This window comes from Manis pentadactyla, chromosome 1, assembly GCF_030020395.1.
Source record: "Manis pentadactyla isolate mManPen7 chromosome 1, mManPen7.hap1, whole genome shotgun sequence".
Lineage (NCBI taxonomy): Eukaryota > Metazoa > Chordata > Mammalia > Pholidota > Manidae > Manis > Manis pentadactyla.
Window position 1 is genome coordinate 11624246 of NC_080019.1, and position 23375 is coordinate 11647620.

At 52.3% G+C, this 23375-nt stretch overlaps 1 protein-coding gene across 2 annotated transcripts in view; it reads right to left on the bottom strand.

Moving 5' to 3' along the window:
- Positions 1-23375, bottom strand: part of SLC25A37 (solute carrier family 25 member 37) — a 37757-nt gene that overhangs the window by 10186 nt on the left and 4196 nt on the right. Inside the window, exon 1 of one of the 2 annotated variants that reach the window (XM_036888789.2) lies at positions 7518-7540. The exons of the other annotated variant lie outside the window; for it this stretch is intronic. The gene's annotated coding sequence lies outside the window, so the exon portion shown is untranslated. Of the gene's footprint in view, positions 1-7517; positions 7541-23375 lie in introns of those variants that run through there. 2 annotated transcript variants of the gene reach the window in all.

Genomic DNA, 23375 nt, shown 5'->3' on the forward strand with positions numbered 1-23375 from the left:
TTCCCTCTCTGAGAGATTAGCTAAGAAAATTAAATGTCTGTTACCTGTCTATTACTATCGCTATTGTTAACAATAATAAAGATTCATCAGGAGGCTAAGGAATATGGTTCAAGTATATGACTTTGCAGGAAACGACTGTGTCTGTCTCATTCACGGCCGACCTCCAAGCCTTTTATGGTGTCTGACTCCCACAGTGGGAGCCCAAGAAATATTTGTTGAATGAGGATGAACAAACAAATGGGTGCAACTTAGCATACCAGCTGGGGTGAAGGGCTCTGTGCCTCTTCTCCTCTCCCTAAATATGAGCAGCTTTCCTGGGGTTACCTGACCCTCCCAACCCTCCCACCACCTTGTATCCAGATCTTTCCCTATTGGTAAATATCAATCAGGATAATCACATCTTGCTGCGTTACTGAAGGCCAGGGTGGGATGTGCCGAGCCACCAGCCGAGCAGATGCTGCCTGTCCCTGGGGCTGAACTTGGGCCTGTCAATACAGGCTGGCTGCTGGCAGTCCCACTCCCAGAGGAGAGGCCAGCCTTGGGGACAGACAGCAGGAGCTCCTCGGCCTCCCCGTGCCCTCATCTGCCTCCCACTGCCCGGTTTCTGGCCTGGGGTTGAAGGCCTTTCTTGGGCCTCAGTGGGTAGGAACAAAGGAGCCCCTTGTAGGCAGGGGTGGCCGAGCCAGGAAACACCCCAGACCCAGAATGAGGTGCTGAGATGCCATTCCGGCCCTCACACCGGCTCCAAGGGCCAAGGGCCTTCCTTGGCTACAGCATCTCGTCTCTCTGCTCTCTGGTCCCCGGAGTCCTCCGCGGGAAAATGAAGGAGAGGATCCAAACAATGACTGATGATCAGAATCACCCGGGAAATGTCTAAAAGTGCCCATCTAGGCACTACTCCACCACTCAGTGATTCACACCTTTTAATTCCCTGGGTGATTCTGATCCTCACTCCATAAGGGCCTCTTGGCCTGAGCACTTCTGATAACATTCTCCATCCAGCCTTGGGTGCTGCTGGCAGACTGAGCACCTGTGGGAAGCGAGGGCTTGGGCTGGCCGTCAACAATGACCGTCCCCTCTCCTCCCCACCATTTACGTGTGTGAAAGCATCAGATGGGTTTCTCCCATTCAAAGCTTCTCACATCAGCCAGCTCATACGGATGAGGGAAATTTGGGGTTGATTTATCACCTCCCTCATTTTTAAATTAGGGTTGAGGCAGTTGGAGTAAATATTACTGAACCAAAATACACCACCCTCCTACGGAATTGAAAAGGACAAGTGGGTCTCTGTGACTCAAGTTGCAGGTGGACTGCTCTGTCCTCGGGAAGCGGTCTGCTCAAGGGCAGGCCACGTTTAATGAACCCACTTGGGTCAGAGGCAAGTGGCCAATAAGCACAGAGGAGGACCCAGTCAAGGCTCCTCTGGGCCCACCATGGCCACAGTGGCCAAGTTTTAGTCCAGAGCCTCTTATATTCCTCTGGTGCCTTCATTTCTTCAACCTGCCTGCAGCGAGAACGCCCTCGGGGCCAGGAAGCAGGATGCAGAAAGGATACACTATAAACAAACAAGGAAAGCGTGGGGCAGGGCAGAATGACAGAGACTGTCTGGGGTGCCAAAAAGGAGCCCAGAGAAGGCAGGGGTGACCAGTCTGCACCCCGTAGTGAGAGACCCTCCCTTGGAGGAAGCCAAAGGTGGCCAGGTCAGAGGTGAGGCAGAGGTGGTCAGCCAAGCTGGAGAGGAGATGATCAGTTTAGTCTCTCTTTCTCTCCTTCTCTAGCTGTGACTCTACCTGTATATATATGCACAACTGAGGGCTGGGCATTGCCTGTCTACTGTGGCCCCGAGAAGGAGGGAAAATTAGGGATGAGTGGCTGCAACCCAAGTTGATGGATGGGGGATAAGCAAAATACGCTTTATCCATACGCTGGAATATTATTCAGCCTTAAAAAAAGAAAGCAATGCTGACACATGCAACAGCCTGGATGAACTGTGAGCACATTGTGCAATAAGCCAGTTATAAAGAGACAAACACTGTCTGATCTCACTCACGTGTGTTATTGAGAGTTGTCAAAACCCTGGAGACAGACATAGGATGGTGGGTGTCAGGGCAGGAGGGAGGAGGAACGGGGAGTGGCTCAATGGGGACAGTTTCCATTTTGCAAGGCGAAGAGTTCTGTGGGTGGATGGTCGTGATGACAGCCAACAACACGGATGTACTCAACGCCGCTGCACGGCACACTGGGACATGGTTAGGGCGGTACGTTTGATGTCATGCGTATTTCGCCACAGTTTTTTAGAAGTCAAGGGGTGATGGCAGAGAGAAGGAAAAAGAAAATGAAAGAAGTAGGATCCAGAGAGAAGGCAGAGATTAAAAACACACACACACAGAACAAAACAAGCAAAAACACAGAGACAGCGAATTTCCCAAACTGCCTTTCCTGTCCTGGGTTTCGGCTCCTGCTCCAGGCCTGACGGCACGGTTCCCCCTTTCCTTATAGTAAATTCTCATTCTTTGCATTCGAATTCTCCCCTCATGGAAATTCAGCCTGCAGAGTAGCATGTGAAAGGCTCTGGAAAGTCCTTCAGGAAAGCAGCCGCTGACCCTGCTTAACAAGGCACATATTAAATTGGCAGTGGAAGCCCCTCCTCTCCTTTACTAAGCAGTTCCACCTTGCAGAACACACTTTGAGAAAACAGAGCGGTGGCCCATGGCGGCGGGTCCTGGAAGCAGGCCCTGCGGGGTCAGAAGGAATCCTCGGGCAGCCCAGCCCTGCAGGCGGGTCACCAGGAGTGGCCTGGAAGCCGAGGCCTGAGAAAAGGCCCAGCAAAGCAGCGGGGGGAGCCCTGGACTGCCCCTTACAGGCCTCATGCCACACCTACTTGCGTAACTGCTCTCTGCTCTCAAAGGAGGCAGGACGGAGAAAAATGCCATAGCACAGAAATCAGGAGACCTGGGTCTCTGGCCGGGCTCTGCGTCACCATGTACCCTGAGCAAGTGCCCTCAGCTTTAGAAGACAGGGCTGCAGGAGAGCTCCACACCAGTGATACCAAGTCTGCATTTGTGCCAAACCAGCTCATAACCTTCCAACAAGGCCAGAAGGGAGTTGGGGGGCAAGCCCTTTACTCTAATTCTTCTCTAAGAAGACAAAACAGGACGTGCCTGCCTTGCTGACCTGCTTGTCTTACGAGAGTAAGAGGGAGCAGGGCGAGTGGAAAATGTGTGTTCCGTCCCAGGTGAGCTTGCAGGGTCATGTAACAGAGCTGCTGGGGCCGGGGCAGGGAGCGCATGCATCCAGCTCGGCCTCTTCAGATGGGAGCCAGGACCCAGGAAGGAAGAGGGGAGGCAGTCGGCTGGGCCTGGCAGGGAGACCTCAGACCTCCCTGAGGGCCTCGCAGCACCCCTGGGCCACTGTCTTCCTCCCTGTCCTGGACATGGCGGGGGATTCCCACCCCTCCTCCTTCAATTTCTCAAATATAAAGAATAAGTAATATAAAAAACTTCCTGTGCCAAAAGTACATCTGGTGTTTTCAGGACCTGGAGAAGATGCTGCAAAATCTTCCCACTCATCCCCTCAAAAGCATCCGGATGCTACTTTGCGGCAGGTGTAATGGGGAGAAGAGGCAGGGATGGGTACGTGGGGCTCCCTGTTCCTGGTGGGGACAGTCAAACATCACAGCTCAGTGGGTGGCCACAAGCCCCACTGAGGGGCCAGGGCTGTGCTCCAGAAGGCTGGCAGGAACCCTGTCCCAGATTTTCTCTCAGAAAAAGGAGGTAACATTTAGGCACCTAGCAAGAGATAGGGAAATGCCAAATAATGTTAGCATCTGATCTGCCCCCAGTATCTGCTTCAGAATTAGAAATCTAATTGATGAGCTCAATTCTATTCCATCTGCCGACTGTTCCAAGTAGTACTGGCTGACACTAAGTTGAGCCATAGTGAAATGCCTAAGCCACATTGTAGGGCCCAGCCCCAATTCTGTCCATGCCCCACAGCCACCCACCCATGGGTGCCAGACCTCCACCCTTCAGCCCTCTGGCCCAAAGCTCTCCCATTTCCGCCTGAAGCCCACCCCCTGCACTATGTGCTCATTGCACTGGGGTCTGCTGACAGTGCTCCAGCTCCCACCCCAGCCCCCCAAGGCAGAGGGTGTCAGGGTGAGGAGTCCGTGTCCACACATGCCCTGCTCGCTGAGATGCCACAGAGAGCACAGAGGCCAGCGGGAGAGGCTTTCTGGCACAGTGCTTGGCAGGGAAAGGACCGTCTTCTGAAGTGAAGCCACAGACCTCATCATGGAGAGCTTGGGAAGTCCTGTCTCACCTTCCAGGCAGGATCCTTAGGAGGCTTCGTACAATAGGTGACAGCACCCAAACCACATCCAGGAGGCCCATGCATAGTGAGACTCCCAGACCCCCAAGTTCACCACCACCAGCGTCCGACTCAGCATCAGTGCCCTTATTATGTTTGATGCACCAGATGGACTCCAACTGGTGCTTCCGGCAGTCACAACCTGGCCCTTAGAAAACACAGGCAGAAATGATCAAAAAGGAGGCAGGAGGGCACCCTCCAGCGTTGCTCCCACGCACGGGTAGCCAAGAACCGAGCAATGCCGAATATCCCTCACGGGGACCACACTGTCCATGGCACTCCACGGCACACCAAAGTTTCGGCCCAAGCTCGAAATTCCAATGCAGGTCTCTTAACAGCTCCCAAATTGGCAAAAGTGCACATATAACAAGAATATACTTTGCCTCTCTTTCTTAAATCAAAAGGAAACTTGACCTTAAAGTTTAGGAACCAACAAGAGAAAAATGACTCCTCAAAAGCAGTCCTTCCCTCTGTCCCCCCCCCAACAAAAAAGGGTGTGGGGTGGGAGAATGGCTGCATATCAGAAGTGCATGGGGAGTTCCAGGCGAATCCATTTTGAAAGCCCCTGGGGAGAACTGCTATTTTAGAGCAAGCAAAAGGGCCAGCTCCTTGGCAGACCAGTCAGAGAAACAGAACCCAGACAGAGATGAGGGCTGGTGGGAAGACACCTCCAGCTCCATCGGCGTCCCTGCCTCCCCTACAGGAAGCCCCGGCTCCCCTCAGTTTTCAGGTCACTGATGTTGGGGGAAAGGTGGGAGGAAGTGGGGTCACACCGGTGAGAACAAACCATCAAGGCTGCTCCACCTTTTCACTCAGGGAAAGGCGGGTGCAATTTTCAGAAAGGCCACTTTCCCCCTTCTGAGCAGGCGCACCGCCCGCCCTCCACACTCCAGATTCCCGGCTGCCTCTGAGGCACAGGGCCTGGCCTGCAAGGGGTTGGGCCTGTCTGTCATTCATATTCTCCAGACGCAAACGGGCAGCCTTCAGGGCCATCAAGGGGGCTGCTTCAGGGGGCACTGCTGTTTCTAAGGACAAAGTGACCAAGTGAGGCGCTTCTACATGTATTTGGTAGAAAATACAAATGCCACCCCAACAACCAAAACCAACTTCCCAGGCCTCCCAGCACCAAGCACCAGCTCTCCGAGGACCAGGCCACAGTGGGAAGAGGGAGACCCCAGATGACATCCAACCCTGAAAGGGTAGCAGAAGAGTGGCCTTTTGAGCTGCACCCAGAAAGAGGAACCAATTTCCATTGGTAAGAAACGGAGCTGTCGTTACAATCGCTTCTATACTATTTGCTTTATGGAGTACCTTCGATTGATTTTTTTTAAAAAAATACAATCACGGCAGGAGAGGAAGAGAATAATTCCATTCCACCCGGGGGGTCATGAACGTACCTGTGGGTCTGGGAAATGGAGGTGGTCCAAAGGTAAGTTCTGGGTACGGATGGAGAGATAACCCCAGACTCAGCGGGGTGCTGAGCATTAAATAATCAATAAATGTTTGCTGGGAGAAAGGCAGGTTGAGGCTGGACTGTGGGAGGCCCTGAACTGCTAGCTAAGGAGTTTGGAATTTACTTTATAGTCAAGTGTTCCCCACGGTTACACTGCACATGAAGAGCTGCCAGTGAGCAAGACCTGTGGCGTCTCCCGCATCTGGGAGAAGAGAGCAGGCCTGTGAGACGGACGCCCTCCCCACCAGCGTTCACTGGAGGCAGGCTGCTCTCTCCGAAGATGTGGCTGCCTGCAAGCCCCCTCTAACAGCACACGCCACCAAGGTCTTCCTCCCCACACCCAGGTAGCAGCTCGCCACCCTGCTGATGGCTCAAAGGACGCCACCCCACATTCCTTTATCCTGGGAGCCAAATTTGGCCACCCCTCCCCCTTCTCTAGAAAATTCTACAGCAAGAGAGAGGGATGAAAGGATCCAGGCCTGGCTTAGACCCCGGACACAATCAGAACACCCAGTCTGTGGCCCACCCAAAGGATTAAATTGTTTCCACTCTACAAGAGGGCAAATTCCCAAAATTCCAGGTAACAGGGCTGGGATTTCATGAGTGGGACTGGTGACCTCATTGGGAGGTGGCAAGGGCAGGGACGACGCTGGGCTGGAGGAGACGCCAAGGCCACCTTGCCCATTTAGGACAACTAGCAGGGTCTGGGTCCTCTCTTCTGGCCCCACATGTGGCACTAAGGACCGTGTGGCCTTAGGCAAGTCAACGTGCTTCTCTGAGCCCCACTGCCACTCTTTCTTCACCACATAAATATAATAATGCCAACAGTAATATTAGCAACTAACTATCCCCATCTCACAAACTGAGGCACAGGGGGTTAAGCAATTTGCCCCAAGGTCACAGAGCACAGACAGAACCTGATAGCCAGGCAGTCAGGCTCCAGAGCCATGCTGGCACCCCCAGGACCGCACAGCCTCCCAGGAAGGGGCTGGCCAGAGGGGGATCAGAGTGCCTCCGACTCCCTCACGGCTCTGATGTGCACAGCTCCTACAGCCACACTGAGTCACATACACACCTCCTCCTTGCTGCCCGACCCTCTGTGGTCACTAGAATCCTTACTGGTTAAGTTCAGAAAGCTCCTGAGGGGGTCTGTCTATTTTCCAGCCTACAAGCGCTGCACCTATAGGCGGTCCTATGGAGGCCACCCAGCTGCACTGATCCTCAGCCCTGGCTGTCGGCGTGGCCACTGGCGGCTCATTTGTTATGAACCCAACTCTCTCCTCAACAGAGCCTGAACCATTCACCTGCCCAGGTTGCAGGCAGAGGGGCACCTTGAAGGATGGGAGCCTGGCACACCTCAGGTATTCAAAGGCTAAACCTGAATGTCGCAATGGCCTGGCTGCTGTCAAAAAAGAGTGCAACTCAGGGCTGGTAATCTTGCCTCCTCGGAGCCTCCCCTGACTCAGCAGCCTTGTCTATGTCATTGGCTTATAAACACCCACCGACAAGTAAGGACAAGATGTCAGATGTAGAACTGGAGAAACAGCTCATCCTCAGAACTGTTCTTTTTTCCTGGCATAATAGGAAAACTCACTGAAGCATCATAATACCACATCAAAGAACAAATTCAATACCTGAGTGCATGTAGAAGCACCCTGGAGCACATGCAGTCACCCCAGAGCACCGGGAGATCTACTGTGCGCAGCAGAACAGAGTCCAGTCACCAAAAGCGTGCTCAGTGATCCTCCGTACGCTGGGTCTGGTCCTGCTCCCCACCACGGCCCCGGCAGCAGGACCATCATCAGCTGTGCACGGTGGGGGCTCCCTAGGGGCTTTCGATTTCAGAGTTCTGCACCTGTTCAGTCCAGCCCCCAGCTGTTTACTAATGAGGAAATGGGTACGACCTAGCCAGGCATCTCAGCTGTTTACTGCTGCAGGAGGCTGGCCAGCTCTCTGACCCCCAGAGCCCACGCATCTGACCAACCCTCAACCATATTTCATGGAAAATCCCAATCACCAAATCTTAAAAAAAGCTCACTGACCACCCACCCACCCGATGCTCAGTCCCTGGGGTTTGAAGTTCACCTCTTCACTCAACAATTACATACTGCTGAGGAGCTGTTATTAGGACCCGAGGACGCAAGGATGGCCCCGTCCTCACCCACGTCACAGTCAAAACCCTATTCCATTTTCAGGGTGTATGACTTGGGGAGTGCCTGAACGCCTTTGAACTTCAGTTCCCTCCTCTCACGAACCTCTCTCACGTGTTTCCTCTGATGAGAAGTGAGAAGACTTAAGCACATGGGTCGCCTCGTACAGCACAGGAGGTGGTCGATACATGTTCATCACCACTGTAATTATTTTACTAGGGTTCCAGTATGTTCCCTAAGCCACCACCTATGTTAACACACATGGCTTTCCAATCTTACAAAGAATCACCAGAACCAGCTTAGTCCTGCCTAGAAGGTGTGGGTGTTTCTCCCTGCTTGCTGGTAAGTGGCTCTCATTACAGGTTTGAGGAGGATCACTATAGAACAGGACTGGGGGTGAACGACCCACACAATAGACCCCAGGGTCCCAGAAGGAAGCTGCCAGCCACAGGGCACAGATGTTGGGGACCCCAGGCCACAGTTCCTACAATCTCACAAGGAAGGGACAGGGATGAAAAACCCCAAACCCCTGATCAGAAAGAGGCTCAGCAAAGGTGAGGTGGCCCTGCAGTTGTCACTGGAACCCAGACCGTGGCAGAGGAATGGGCTCCGGGGCCCCACCTGCTCCAAATCCCAGCTCTGCCGCTTCCTCTTTGCACCTTCGGCAAATTACTCAATCTCTCCAAGCCTGCTTCCTTACCCGTAACTGGGGTTCAAAACAGCACCTACCTCCCAAAGTGTCTGCGAGGATTACAGGAAGCAACGAATGAAAAGACCTTTGCTTGGGGGCTGGCATACAGCTGCAGTTGCTTTTATTAGGCTTTTTTTTTTTTTGGATAAACAGCAAACAAACTCCTAGGAAGATGTCATTTTTACTCTTCATTCCTTCATAAAATTCTCATTCTCTCTGAAGAGGATGCCTGTGGGTCAGCCCTGGTTGAGAGCAACACCCCCACCCCAGTCCCCCCTACCATCACCGCACACCGAGACAAGACCCCCTGGTCACCATCAGGACTGCCTGGACAGGCCTTTAGTTCCGCTGCCCCCTCAACAGAAGAGAAACTGAGGCCCAGGAAAGCGAGGGAACTTGCCCATAGCAGCCCCAGGGGGGACTCTGTCCCTCCCACCCACCCCACACCCACACCCACCTTTCTTGGCTCAGGGTTTCTAAATGAATGGACCTGGCTGCTTACATTAATCCTGATTATGCAACACGGGAGACTCCGGTGGCTGGAAAACCACTAGTGTCGGTTTACACAGGCGCTAAGGCGCCAAGATGGAGTGGCCCCAGGAAGCTCACTCACCGGCCTGACAGCTCAGAGCCCAGGGCAGTTCTGGGGAGCTTTCCCTGACGCTGCAGGCTGGGCCTGGGTGGAGAGGGGGGGCCTTCAGTACTAAAGCCCCCTGACACTGCTCACGGGAGGCACCCACTCCCTCCAGGGTCCCACGATGGAAACGGCCCATCCTGTCCTGCTGCTCGAGGACGCGCTGCTCTCTGAACTGTAAGGAAACGCCCCGCGCCTGGGCGCTGCCCCCTCTCCCGCACTTCCCAGTCCCCTGCAGGACTAGGGGTGGGCTCTCCTGTCCAGTGGATTCTAGGGGATAAATTCACACGGCACTGCAGGGCACGGGTGTTTCCACCGAGTGTGTCCCACTTCCCCAAACAGGGGTGATTCCCCAAAATGCGCAGCTAAATGAGAGCATGACAGAACAGAGAGCGCCCCGATCCAAGGGTCAGAGGATGCAGACTGCCGTCCAGCTCGGCCACCAAATCCCTGAGGGACTCACTCCGAGGGCTCACATCAAGATTTCCACCAGCCGGTAAACCTGAGGGCAGACGATTTCATCTGTCTCCTTCACTGATCAATTACAGCTGCAAATATTTGTCAAATGAATAAATGGAATTAACAGACGGTTTTAAGGAGGGCCTTTCTGATCTTCAACATTCTAAATCTACAAAACTGGTAAAAGAATCCTTCACAAAACAAATGTGTATGATGTGTTTTAGTTTGGGGGAGACAAATCTACACATCTACTTCCTATATATCAGGCCTACTCGCAGCTTTGAAACAACTATATTTAAAAAAAGAAAAAGAAAGAAGGAAAAAGAATTCCAGGAGAAACTGGAACCCTTCTGCATTGCTAGTGGGAATGTAAAATGGTGCAGCCACTACAGAAAACAGTATGACACTTACTAAAAAAATTAAAAATAGAGTTACCATATGATCAGCGATCCCATTTCTGGGTATATAACAAAAAGAACAGAAAACAGGATCTCCAAAACACATTTGCACACCCATGTGCACAGCACCACTAGTCATAATAGCTAAAAGGTGAAAGCAACTCAAGTGTCCATTCATGGATAAATAGACAAACAAGACGTAGGATAATCACAGGATGGAGTATTACTCAGCCTTAAAAAAGGGAAGGAAATGCTGACACATACTACAAAATGGAGGGACATTATGCAATCAGGCAGTCACAAAAAGAAAAACACTGTAAGATTCCACTCACATGAGGTACCCCAGAATAGTCAGTCACAGAGACAGAGGGTAAAATGGGGGTTGCCAGGGGCTGGGGGATGGGGACTGGGGGTGGTTGTGTACTAGGCAGGGAGCTTCAGTTTGAGAAGATGAAGGTCTGGAGATCGGCTGCACAACAGTGTGAATGTACTAACATTACTACACAGTACACTTAAAAAAGGTTGAGATGGTAAATTTTATGTTACGTGTATTTCACCACAATTTAAAATAAAAATCCTAAATCTAATCAATGGCTCATTCGGCATGCATTGCACAACGTGAAATCCTATCACAATCAATTAATTCCCTAGGCTTCCTTCAACACTAGCAGTTTTTTTTGTTGTTGTTGCTTTTTGGTGAAGGCGGCCAGGGGTCTCAAATGCACAGCTTAATCCCCCAGACACAGCAGTATTCCTGACTCCAGAGCCTGCCTTGGAAGGAAGCACCTGGAAGGTCAGCCCAGGGGCTCCTGTACGGAAGGCAAAGCTCTAAGGAAGGCAGAAGTGCTTGAGATGCAGAGTTTGAGCCCTTGTCCTTGTCCACATGCTGGCTCCTGGCCCTGATGACACAGCACTTCCCTGCCCAGTACACACTGGCCTGGGCCACCACAAAATGTAGTACTCAGGAATTGGGACCCCACATGCTCAGGCATGGAGGGAGTAGCCCTAGCCAGCCAAACGTCTGCATGTGAGAGACTGTGTGATGATGCCAGTGGCTCCAAGACACCATCCCTGCCACCAGAGCCAGCGACAGAGGGGGCCCCTGGGTGCTGTGGGTGACAGCTCTCCTGGACTCCAGCCCCGTGCATGGTTCTCCCGTCAAGTATGGTCCTGCCAGCTTCTACAAGACAGGCTGCCCCGCCCTCCCAGAGGCCACACCCCCTAAAGCATGCCCCATTATTAGCCCATTACCTACAGGAAAGAGAGGCTGTTCAAAGCAGCCCTGTCACCAGCCTTCTCTTGCTCATTCCTCTACTTATAATTATATCAGGTGGTGTGCGTCTGCATGCCCGTCTGCCATTAAAGTCTGAGACAGCCATGAAGGAAGGGGCGGCCGCATGCGTTGCGGCCTTGTGGCGCCAGCACCTTGCTTTAATTAGCATGGACTCAGTACCTGACTGTCAAGGACTCAAGAGATACACTAACTTTCACCCACAAAGTATACAAAACAGGCATGGAAGCTCCACGTATCTACACCCTGCAGTGCAATGTGCCTCACCATCATTCTCTGGGGCTTACCTACCACGTACATACAGTAAGAGCCTCATGGAAGGACAGAAGCCTCATTAGAGCTGGGCTCCAAGTGCCAGGGTTTGCCAGACGCCTAAGCAGATGTCCAGGGTAAATTTCCCAGATGTTACCAAAGCTGAATTTCCCACGAATGCTGTCAAATCATCTCCATAATGCTGGCTGATGCGCAAATCAGCAGGGCCAGGTCACAGCTGAAGGGGACATTCTCCTGCTTTCTTCACACTCTTTGCCCACCAGACAGTAACAGAAAGATGACAAAATACCAGGCCTGGCCTTCTAAGGGTCTTGAGGGAAAGAGACCAAAAATACATCCTGAAGACGCACCCTCCAGGCCCTGGAACAGACCTGCATGTACCCGTTTGCACGTTCAGCTTCTTTCATAAGCTTTTGGGGAGCCATCTTTAAGCTTTGCAGAAGCCACAGGGAACGGCAGGAACCTTCAACCATGGGTGAGATTCCACGCTGACTAAAACCTTCGTCCTGGAAACAGTGGATTCAGGTGTACGATTTACACCAAAGCCGTCTGATGAGAAGGGTTTCCAGAAGTGAAGGAAGGAGACTGGTGCTGGGATGCCGGTGAGCGGCAGGACTGCAGGAACCTCCCGCTGGTAAAACAACAGGGTGGCTCTACGAGAAAGTTCTCCCTTTGTGCCTGAACGTCAGCGTGCTGGGGAGCAGTAAGCAGCGGGGGGTCCTTGACTTCAAGAAGCTGGGAGTCCAGCGGGAGATAGAAAGGGTGAAAAAACATCATACAGGGAGAGTATTACACGCTCTACGTCCAGAAGCAGAGCAGAGGTGAGGGGCCATGAGTGCAAGGGCGTGTGGGCCACATTAGATGCAGGAGGGGCCTGGAAGTGACTTTGGAGCAGAGACCTGGACACTGGGGGGACTCAGGCCAAGTGAAGTTGGGAAGACAGGGCTCCCTGGGGGCACAGGGAGTGGCAGGTGGGGGGCCGAGCCCCTGAGAACGACGCTGGGCCTGGCCGCCAGAGCCAGGAGGGGAGCCTGGGAATGGTGTCACTTGTTCTCAGTGTAACACCTCAACCCTCTGTTTCCAGGACGAAGGTTTTAGTCAGCGTGGAATCTCACCCATGGTTGAAGGTTCCTGCTGTTCCCTGTGGCATCCAGCAAAGCTTAAAGATGGCTCCCCAAAAGCTTATGAAATGATCTGAACATGCAGACATACATTTCTGAGTCTCAGGATACAACTTTCTATGGCCTCCGGATTTCTCACAGGAGGAGAAGGAAGCAAGGAAGAAATGAGGTAAATGAAAAAGGAGAACATTTCTCACTGTGAAACCGGAAATGGAGCGCGAACCACAGGGAGCGATGGTACTCCTGTCACCACAAGGGGACATGAAGGGCAGCTCCCTCTCCCTGTCACTGCCACTGACGCCCCCCCAAGTCCTCGGGCCCACCGGGCTAACCCCATCTGCACTGCTGGCCAGGCTGGTGACCTTGGCCAGGCCAGCTGACCCTGGATGACTCAGCTTCCTGGTAGTGAACTTGTGAAAGGTCCCCGGCAGGAAGGAGTCAGAGGGCTATAAACAGGGCCTTCCAGAAGCATCTGCTACCCGCCTCCCCGTGATTCCCTGGGTGGGGCTGCGGCCACTCAGCATTTCTGGAATTGCCTAAATGAGTGGTTTGCACTCGTTAAGTGTTGTAGTTTTAGGTTTCAAGTGAATTAAACAAACTGTAATTTCTAGGCAGGCACCTTGGGATGCAGGGGCCCCGAACAGTATATCTGGTTCTCTCCTCACTTCTTAGCCCCCTCGTAGAATTCCAAGACAGGGGTCTTCCTGCCTTCCTCCTCGAAACAGAAGTGCTTGCAAGTCTAGACTTCACATTCAAAGTCAAAAGACAATGTCCACAAGTTACACCACCCCAAGGAAATGGGTGGGATTTTTAGAACTGGAAACTTCCTAAAAGACCATTCACGTTTAGTTCAATCTTGCCACTTCACAAAGGAAGAAACTGAGACTCAGACAAGGACAGTATTTTTCCCAGGGTCACTCAGTCGGTGGGCCTCTGGTCACCTTAAGATAATTACAATTCTCCCAAACATGCAAATGCAAATGCTACGTGGGCCTATGACAGAAAGAACCCACTTTGCTTTGCTCGTCACCTCCTGCCCTCCACGCTCAAGCTCTGGGTTGACAACGGTTCTCTCCCTGTCCCTTAACCTCCGGCTACTCAGAGATCAGGAATCTGTTTTCAATTTCGAGCAGTGCCTGGTTTAAAAGCCTAGCTTTGCAATAACTTTTGGTTTTTAGGATCTGAAACAATTTCAGAAACTTTCTTGTGACCGAACTACCAGAAAAGACAAGAGACCCTTGGAAGAGACACTCAAGGGAAGTTGACAATGAGCGTTCTCACCCAAGGTCAGGGGGCACCTCGCCTGCCAGCCAGCCCACTGTCAGAAGCCCGTGGAGGGAAAAGCGCTCATTGCAGGGGGTAAATGGAACCCGCTGCCTGCCCATCACTACAGACTGTGCTTCCACTCCTCTCCCTCCTCCGAAACTTGGAGGATTTTTTTTGGACGTGAAGAAGGACCTAATGTCCTTCTAACATCTCAATATATTCCTTATTGTCATATTGTTTTTACAATGAAAAGTCGTTTCTGAAGCTGATATTCTTGAAGCTCTAACGGCTAACTATACATCTTCAGTAATTTTTGAAATCAGTTCATTCACCCCTTCACCCTTGCTGGCCTGCATAAATACATATACATTAATTCAGTTATTGTCTGAGAAGCCAAGAGTCAAAGAAAAATATGTTTAATACATTTCCATTAAAAGAGCTCTCTAATGTCCTATACACTGGAGGTTTTTAGCCCATTCTCTGACGGCTCCTACCCTGGCGGGGCATTTTCTATGGCTTAACTTCAACCAGATCAAATCTTTGCTTCCATCCTGACTGTTTCTTCTGGATAACAGCTCAGCGTTGCCTAAGGACTCCGAGGAAGGCCCACACACATCCTCCTTCAAAACACCCAGCAGTCAGTAACAAAGCCCTCCTGTGCCAGGGAATCCACAGGCACAGAAGTGGAGGGCTGGCCTTGGGGTCAACCAGCTCCTGCCCACCTCACCCAAATGGCCTTTTGGAAAAACAGAGCTCAGCTTCCAGAGTCTGCAAGATCCAGGAGCTTCTACCTAAACCCTGGTCGAATACAGACATCAGGAGAAAATTCCTTAAGAGCCCAGTTTAAGGACCTTTATCAAAATCACTGCAGGCTGATTGATGGACAAGCCCTGGGAACTGAGCCCTCTTCATTTTCTGGGGCTCCACCAGGGAAAGAAGCTAAATGGAAAGAGAGGACAGGAAAAAACGCTCAGCTATATGGCTGCCTTTAAAAGGCACCAAGGCCTGACATACGAATCTGAGTGTCAAGAACAGGTCCCAGCCTCAGGGGACTCCAGATCCATCTCTGTCCTTTGGAAAGCAAGGTGGTCCCTTCCACTATGTATCAAGTCTCTCACCCTACGAACTGTGACCTGGGCTGGTACAGGTCACTCGGGCAAACCTGAAGGCTCCACAAATCAATCATATGACTGTATTTCATGTTTAGCCCCTTACCTGGCCCACTGCTCCGGCTGGCATTTGCCACTAATGGGACCCACTAATTACAAACCAACTGTGAGCAGAAATGCCATACAGCTTTCCTCCCTTCCTCCTCGTTTCCACCCTCCTCTGGTCTTCAGCTCTACAGTGAAAGTCCCACCAGAGCAGGAAAAGCCACCAGGCAGGCCGTCTCTCGGAATTAAAATTTCAGAACAATGAAGAGAAGAAATTCCAGAAAAGGGGATAGGTCCTGCCTGGAGGCCCCAGCAGGAAAACTTTCTTAACTGATTCTATGGTCAGAAGGCTCAGAGCAGAACCCCAAAATCAGAGCATCAGGGGGTACAGGTGTCCTGAGGATGGCCAGGTACCTTGGAGACAGACCATGACATTCTAGGGGACAGAGAGAACTGAGGGGCATTGTTCCAACATCTACACCTCCTGAGGTCTCAATATAGCTACTGAAATCTTATTTCTTCGAGGGGCCCTTCCTGACCACTTCCAATGAGGTTCAGGTTCCCTGAGGACAGGCCATGGCCACTCCAGGAATGATTGACCAACATATCTGTCCTCCCTAGACCTCGCAGCTCCCTAGTGCTCACATGGTTTCATATCCTGCATGCCCCTGATCCTAATTCATTCAATCATACAATGGAGTCCAGGGGATGAAGCTCATTTTTGCAAATGCCTTCCACCTCTTCCACATTTCTATGAATCAGGCTAACGCGAACCAACATTTAGTAAACAAGCCACGGACACATAGACTAAGGACAGAGACTTGTGTCAGCTCTTCATCCTGGTTCGCCCTCTCCACCCTCTCACACGTGTACACACCAGCACCTTCTTTCTTTGGAAAGGCTTCCCCGCTTCTCCAGTCAGACTTCCTGGATCTGATCATCAGCCAAACACCCGTTCCTTTAATGCAAGCTCGTGACAGCCCCAGGGACACCCGTGGGACATCCCCTATTCCAGAGCAGCAGAGCAGTGCAAGTCAGAGGCAGCACCTGGCATGTCCCAGTGCCCAGCAAGCCTGGCTGGCAAGTGTCCTGCAGGCTGCTGGGGCCCAGTCGGCCTACCACGCCTGCTGCCAGGCGCTGCAAGGTGCCGGCAAAGCCCTCGATGTAGGCAGCAAGCAAAAAAGAGGACCAGAGGGACAAAGGCGTCTGTGTCCTACCTCCTTCCCCTCTTGTGGTCATGAGCAAACAGGAAAAAGTGAGACAGGAAGGACCAAGGTGGGAATGTCCCCAGCCTCATCAGGTACTCAATGGGACAGACTCACTTCCCAAGTCAAAGTGAGCATCTAAAACGATAACCTGGATGAACAGGTCCCTGACTCCCCTGGGCACACTGCTGTCCCCCACAGGTGGCTCGGGCCTTCACTGGCCTTAACCACAGTAGCTGCATGCAGCTCCTCTCTTCACTAAGCCTACATTCCGATGCTAAATGTATTTCTGAGAATGCTCGGAGCATAAAAGGCTCTTTCTCATTACCCCAGCTAAACAGCGAAAGGAGATGGCCACCCGGCCTCTGCTCAACAGATGGGAGACACTGTGTAAGGAGAGAGGTTAAATGTCCAAGGCCACACAGCTGCTGCGAATCCTACAGTCCCTGGAATGAGAGCCGGTATTTTCCATTCCAATGAGCTAACTTACCCCTTTAACAGGATCCCAGTTTGATAATAAATACCATGGCCTGGCACCTGCAGACAGCTTCATACTTTTTAAAAGGGTATAAAGGTTCGTTCACTGCAAAACTGGCTGTATTTTCTTCCTAGATACAGTAAGGGGACCAGAAAGGGAGGCACTGTTAGTCGTCCCTATTTAAGATGAGAAAACGGCAGCCCGAGCAGACCAAGGAGCAATGAGGCAGTGCTCTTCCCAATAGGCCATTTTTTTGCTGTGATCTGGGGAGGAGTCCTCGGGCCAGTCCAAAATAAAATCACTATATTGAGCCCAACTTCGACTCCCTGCTGAAATGAGAAGGTGCCACAGAAGTTGCAGCTTGCTCCAGAGCAAGAAGCCAAGGAGAGCCAAAAATATCTTAGAGCCATAACCATTTGTTATCGCCTCCTGCCCTCCATACTGGGGTATCTGACCAAGGAACTCCTACCTGTACATTAGAGCCCTGTGTTCCAGGCCATACTTTGGTTTCCTACTGGTGCTCCCTCACCTTCAGCTCCTCCCTGCCCACCCCACCCCCACAAGAATGCAGCTGATGCTCCGTCATCTCTCAGAATGCAGCTCAAGGTCTCTGTTGCCATTGACAGGTGAGGGTGCACCCCAGCACCTCACTCACTTGCTCCCACCCGAGTTCCTCCCTCAATTCTCCCCTTCAGCTCTGGTGCAGCAGCAGGAGGCCCAAGCTGCAGGGCATGTTATTTTTTGCAGCTCGGTTTTCTCATCTATGAAATGAGAAACAGCACATGCCTTTTTCCACCTTCAAAGGACAGCTAAGAGGATCAAATGAGAGAACATGGGTTGAAACAATACAAATACACAGTTGTTAACAGCAGCACACAGCAAAACCAGGCTTCCAGTAATGACACCTGAAAAATGATAATAGGAGCTAGTATTAACTGAGCACTTACCACATACCTGACACTCTTCTTAACACTCTAGGTGTACATAATGAATTCATGATTAACAGCTACACTGTGAGGTGGGTACTGTCATTATTCCATTTTACAGATGAGAACAATAGGCACAGAGAGGTTTCAGTAACTTGCTCAGGTGCCACCCAGCGCAGTCTGGCCCCAGAGCCTGTGCTGTTAACCTGAACCTGCTCCACTCTTAACCATTATGCATATTGCCTCTGATACAATAGGCCATTAGCTGGCATGCCACAGTTTACAAAAGCTGCCCACAAACACAGTGCCACCAGAGCTTCTCAATAGCCTTGTCAAACAGGTAAGCAGACGGTAATAGTCCAGGGGACTAGGATTGGTCTGTTAGACATGGAGATACCAGCCAAGAGCAGTAACTCGCACAAGGTTTTACAGCTGGTTCATGGCAGGACAGGCTTAAATTCAAGGGACTGCCCCCATTTAGCTCAGTGCCCTTTCTAGGGGCCACAGCATGGGCACAAGTCCAGCATGTACGCCCCCCTCACCAGCCTCGGCCCACAGGTGCATCTCAGTACAGCCTTGGTGGCCGTGCCATGGAACAAAAGCTGTCGCTACAGTGTGAGCCCAGGCCAGGGGCTGTGGCCAGCCTCTGGAGTCTGCTGGTGGATGCGGCCAATGGATCTGGAGGCTGGCAGCCCCACAGAAAGTCCTCGCAGGGACGCGGAGCTGCAGCCCCTCAACCTGACCCACAATGGCCAGGCATTTCTTAAACCTGTTGTGCAACTCTTGCTTCAGCCAAGCGGCTGCTGGGATTCCTATTTCAACATGTTTTGTTTTCTCTCAAGAGAGAAAGCATGAATGTGAAACCATAACACCTCTCAGTGACCAGACCACGGCCCTTCCTGGCTGTCTGGGGTTCCTGGTAGGGTAGGGGATGTTTTCAAACGCACCTTCTGTGAGCCAATTTCAGCTTCCAGAATGGCTAACAACCGCAGGACTGAGGAAAGGGAGAGGGGGCACTAGCACAGGGAGGGCCACAGTCTCCTGGGGAGGAAGCTGAAGAGTGCCCGGCAGAGCTGGGATGCTCCCCGGCAGCCCACAGCCCTCCAAGATGGCAGCTGGACCACTCCTGAGTCCGGACGCTGCGGACCTTGTGCCCATTTGAAAGTAAACACCAAGTGGGGCCATTCTTCTCTTCAAAAGGAGCCAGTCCTGTCACCTAAGCTCAGGGTCTAATTATAGGGAGCTGCTCTGGGAACAGAGGCCAGGACTTATTTTTGTTGCCGGGTGTCTAGCACAGGGCCTGGCAGGAAAGGTGCTCAGTCAGTGTGGAGTGAAGGAAGTGGGTGGCCTGAAGAATTAATAGCCCCACGGGGTATAACTGTCGCTTGCGGGTTCTGCCATGAAAAAAGGACAAAGAAAAGGGCTGAGAAAGTTATTTTGTGGCCAAGATACTTGATGAATTCAAAAACAATGCAAAACAAAAAATAAATGCCAGCATTTGTTTAATAGCAGGTTTTAAAGTACTATTTTTCCCCACAACTGCGCTTTCATTCATTCAACCAATAGTCACAGAATATGTCTCATGCTGGTGGACAAGTCAGAACAAAGGAAGTTTGGGTCTCTGAACGCTGCTTGAAGTAAATTCAGGCTTTATTCCGAAGGCAAAGGGGACAGTTAGGGGAGTACCAGGAGGGGAGAAATGCCACCAGATGCAAACCACAGAAAGTGCAGCTGCCCCATTTTCCATTCCAATCAGCTAACCTTACCCTTTCAGCAGGATCCTGCTTTGATAATGAACACCACGACCTGGCACCTGCAGAGAGCCTTACACTTTCTAAACTGTGCACACTGCAAACCTGGCTGCATTTTCTTCCCAGATGCAGTAAGTAGACTTGAAAGGTGGGCCAACAGGCACTGTTACTCTTCCCCGTTTAAGAGGAGAGAACTTCAGCCCACCAGGAAGCTGTAAGGCTCTCAGGGGGATGAGCAGGCCTGGCTGGGAATGATGTGCAGTAATTCATTCTTAACACTTAGCTGAGTTTCTACTATGTGCCGGGAACTGTTTCTGCCAATGGGAACACACCAGAGAACAACAGAAGTTCCTGTCCTCCGGGAGCTTACATTCAGATTTGGGGAGACAGACCATAAACAATAAAAGTAATGTTATAAATGTGAATAAAATATGTAAGCAAGATAAAAAACAAATGTAAGTAAACGGTATGTGTCAGAAATAATGCAGGCTGTGGGTGGGTGATAGGGAAGCATGGGTGAGGCGGGGAGGGTGCACCCACTGTGACTGGGGTGTCAGGGCAGCCGGCAATGGACAGAAGCCGGGAGTCCCCTGAACCAAGGTAGCAGCCATGGGAGAGAGAGGAAAACAAAGTCAAGCGGTCCTTCAGATGCACAAGTGGACAGGTCTTGGGAGCATATGGGCAGCAGCGGGTAAAAAGCTTGCAGACCATCACCAAGTTTCTGAGGAGGGGGCCCAGGCTGAGGGCAGACCCAAGGGAAGGTCAGGATGTCCACACTGGACACCAGGGACACTGAGGAAGCCGAGGGGACCACCTGCAAGGCAACTGGATACCCAGCTCCCAGGGAGACTGGACCAGGGACACGTGTCTGCAGACTGCCAGTTATCAGGACCCGGGGAAAACCGAGACGCATCCTGAGGTAAGAAAAGGTGGAGGAGGGCAGGATTCCCAGGACGACCAGGAGACGGCCCCCTCGGGGCCCAGGGAACAACGGCCCAGTTTATTAGCACAGAGATCACCAGCCCCCTGTGAGGTTTCAGCAGAGTGCCAGGCACAGAAGCTTGGGAGGGAGGGGCGGTAAGAGGGTGAGGAAGGGTAGACCACGTGTCAGGGGTCCTTTCATGACATTTGTTTTTTAAGGCTAAAGAAAAAAAACCCTTGGAGCACATGGGGTCAAGGTGAGATGTCTGGGGTTTGTTTGGTATTTAAGACAGGACAAGTTTGGACCTGCCTTAAATGCTTTTAAGAAGGGACCAATGGGGGGGAGATACTGGAACTGGGTTATTCATGAGAGAGATGATCAAAATAACCACCACCATGGTCATTACTGAGAACTCGGGCACCAGACACAGTAGCAAAAGCTTTATGTATGTTCCCTCATTTAATCTTGCAAAAACCCTGTAAGTATTAATATCCCCATAATCTTGGTATTAATATCCCCACTCTGCAGACAAGGAGACTGAGTCTTCAAGAGGGCAAGTAAGATGTAGAACCAGGATCCAGCTCCAGGTATATGTAGGTGGTCCCCGCACATCACCCTTCCCTGTACAGCTGATTCGCCAGAGAGGAAGGAAGGACCCTCTTATCTTTTGATAGGAGGAGGGGCGGGGACAGCCCACCAGTTGGAAGGACAGTGACAGGAAGAGGAGTCTGACTGGGCTCCCGGTTTCTCTATGAACTAGGAAGCCAGATGCCACCCTGAGGCTGAAAAAAGTGGAGGGGTGGGGGGGTTGAGGGGTTGAGGAGCAAGAGCATAGCCTGAAGCCCCTGCTGAGGAGGAAGGCGGTGACTGACCAGGACACGGGGAGGCCAGCTGAGGACCCCAGGGGCCTGAGCACACAGGGACAAGAGAGAAGCACGTGGTTTCCTCCTGGAGGGCCTGCCGCCCAACAGACTGACAGGTGGTCTGCAATCAGGGTTCAGGCAGCCCAGCGTTAGAACCAAAGGAACAGAAACCAAGGGCCGAGAATGGCCGCAGTGGCAGGCCACAGGGTCAAGGCAGACGAGGAAGACTGGGACAGGCTGCAAGTGGGGAGAAGAGGCGGGCGGCCAAGCACAGCGTGACTGTCAGGGCTGGGGCCAGGCTACAAGACATCCGAATGCGGATTTCAGGGGCGCAAAGGTTCTGGGTTAGGCCAAGGCCCAGAGAAGGTAAAGGCTACTGACCGAGGGGTGTAAACACCAGAGGCATTTGGATATTAGTCGGTGGTGACCAAGAGGGGATGCTCTCGGGGTGATGACAGCCTTTGTGGTGGAAGCGGTCTGGGAGCCAGACACCAACGTCCACAGAGACTGAGGGGAAGTGAGGTGGGCAGGAGAGCCTGGGGCAGGGCTCTCTCACCACGCAGACGTGCCTGGAGTCAGCGCATCCCTTCTCCTGTCTGCAGGCGGGGACCGTGGGCACAGAGAGGCGAGGAAACCTGCCCCAGGTCACACCTCGGTGGGAACCAGAACCCAGCCCATGCAGTCTGGCTCAGGGGACCGTGCTCCTACTCATCCCACTCTCATGCTGAGAGGCGCTCAAGGTGGATGCCGGGACGGAAGGCAGGCTTTGGGCAAAGTCGGGCTCACTATGCCCCCAAAGTGCCAACACCGTGATGGTCCAGGGGCATCGGCAGCCATCACTGACGGGGCTGGGAGGGTCGTTGAAGATGAAAACAAAAAGAAAGAAGGAAGTTCTTGGAGAAGGAAAGGTTGGGTATGAGGGGAGATAAGAGAACTAGAAAGTTCTGCAGTTCAGGAGAAACTGTCCCAAAGCTCCACGTCACAAGCAAGTCAGTTATGCAGGGAGTGGCAGCCCTCCTGAGGCAGACCAAGGTCAGGAAGCCCAGCCTGTGTGAAAGGGGAGGTAGGAGTGAGATCCATCACTGCTCCGGAGAGCAGACAGGACAAAAGCCCTCGCAAATGAGATGGCGAGGCCACCAAAATGTGCCACAGATGGACACCAGAAAAGTTATGGACACCACAGCCCCAGAGCAAAGACCCCCACCACATGTGACACACGCACCCAGCGCACCCTGAGGTTAAACAGTGAGGTCAGTTAAATCCTCCCGCAAAAGCTCCAAGTGCCCTCCCTGCTGAATAGCTGAGCCACCTGCACCGCCCAGTAATCCTAGGGGCTCTCTTCCAACCCTGAAGCCCAGCCTCCCCGCCCCCACTTCCAGGCAGAGGTGACCACGACAGGCAGGAAAGCGGCGTACGTGGGGCCAAGTGCTGACTCTGGGACCAGGCTAGATTCCCGCCTGGGTTCCTCAGCGGCAGGCCTGCAGGGAGCAGATCCCAGCTCTGGGCACCAGCAGGCAGCCTGGGTGCTCATCGCACAGAAGTTCAAAGTACTCCTCTTCTGATCCCATGGCCCTCCCCGACCCACATTTTAGAAAAGCATCTCCCACTGAAGAAGGACAGAAAAGAGAAGGAGGGATGCGAGGTAGGCTACACAGGGAAAGAGAGAAAAATCACTATATAATTTCGTTTCAGGAACTAGAGCGACTTGGGATTTCACGCCCTTCTGAAGCTGAATGGCATCTACTGCATGAACTTTGTCTTGAAAGCACTGAAGTGGGTGGGAGGGGACTCTGGCAGCTGCCGTCACCCCCCAAGTACCCTTCCTACCAGGCAGCGTGCGTTGCTGGGACCAGAAGAAGCAGTCAGAAGCTGAGGAATGTTGAGTCGCCCTGGCACCTGCCTGGCCCACCGCTGCTCGGGGCTGCAGGGCCAGCCACAGAAACCCCCAGGCCAACCGGAGGCTTCCAACTGG